Source organism: Pundamilia nyererei, unplaced genomic scaffold (assembly GCF_000239375.1).
Source record: "Pundamilia nyererei isolate P.nyererei 1_Seehausen unplaced genomic scaffold, PunNye1.0 scaffold00147, whole genome shotgun sequence".
Lineage (NCBI taxonomy): Eukaryota > Metazoa > Chordata > Actinopteri > Cichliformes > Cichlidae > Pundamilia > Pundamilia nyererei.
Genome location: NW_005187548.1, coordinates 1348224 through 1349640, shown reverse-complemented (window position 1 = coordinate 1349640; position 1417 = coordinate 1348224). Strand labels below are relative to the sequence as shown.

Genomic DNA, 1417 nt, shown 5'->3' with positions numbered 1-1417 from the left:
ATTATTTGTGCCACTCCAAAAAAAAAAATTCTGTCCACTATAAAGGAGAACATAACAGCCTGATACCTGCAGGTCTGACAGCAGCAGGTGTGTCACTCCTGTTCTCTGGAGACAGCAGTCACCTCACACACAACGCAAAACTATCCACAACACTACACGCTAACTACACAAGACAACACATTAACTACACACTCCAAACAATCTGAACATCACAAATCTCTCACATCTCAAAACTCGCTCAGTCAAACAGCAGCACTCATGCGATTGTTTTGCCCCCTTAGCTCCAGGTGTTGTGCCAAAAAGTGATCGTGATTGCTGCCTGCGGGAGCGCGCGCAGCTGCTTAAGGCTGTAGCACCCAGATTACTTACAGCTACTTCCGTGCAACTGATATAAGATGCGGTAAGCTGAAGACAGCTTCAACCGTCTGTTTGTTGAAAAATAGTAACGCGACTGCACCGTATTTTCTTGTTAGTAACAGTAACGCTGTTGTAACGATAGAAATAGTAATTCATTAGATTACTTGTTACTGAAGAAACGTTACTTGTAGCGCCATTATTCCCATCACCGCTTAAGAGTTATTCATAATTACATAATGTCCAGAATAGATTTTATGATTAGGCCTGCTTCCCTGTTTGACCCAATTCTAAGATTGCATTTCTTGCCAACGATCTTTTGATACTTATCCGGGTTTGGGTCGCAGGGGCAGCAGTCTAAGCAGAGAAGTCCAGTTCCAAAGTCATCCGACAGACATAATCTCTCCACTGTGTCCTGAGTCCGCTTTAGGGCCTCCTCCTGGTAAGACATGATACATCTTACATCTTACCTAGTTAGATACCCAAACCACCTCAAGTGGCTCCTCTCAGTTGTCTGGCGAGTAGTGGCTCTACTCTCCGTCCATTCTAAATAACTGAGCTCCTCACCCTACGCTAGTTTCAGTAGCTGGGGATCAGATTCCTGGGTTCCCAAATCTTTACATTTTAACAATGTGTTATAAGACTGATAAAGGTGTCAGACCTGGCAATGCAGTCAGCCACCCTTCCTGACTGAGGTCAAGGGAGTCTCTCTTTTTCCTGAATCACTCTTAAACTGGGAGTCTTTGATAACTGGGCTAATTTAAGACCTGTCTGAGAGGATTCTGAGAATGAAATAGACTCCAGGTCAGGACTTGAACTTTAGCATATGAATTCTTAAGTTAAGACCTAAATTACGACCTTAACTGTTGTCCACCAAATAGTGGTTCATCACTCTCAAAGAAAAGGGAACATTTGTCTGTGTCGAGGCAGGCGTAAAAAAAAATTCAGAAAGGAGAAAATGTTGGCAGAGGAGAGCAAAGCTGGAAGCAAAATGCTAAGCAGCTGCTATTTGCATAAAAAGATAACGATAAAGGAAGATAAAGCAACAAAGTAAAAGAGAAGA

At 42.8% G+C, this 1417-nt stretch overlaps 1 protein-coding gene across 2 annotated transcripts in view; it reads right to left on the bottom strand.

The window, feature by feature from the left end:
- The window catches only part of klhdc8b (kelch domain containing 8B), a 221433-nt gene that overhangs the window by 197615 nt on the left and 22401 nt on the right, over positions 1-1417 (bottom strand). The gene's annotated exons all lie outside the window — the stretch shown is intronic.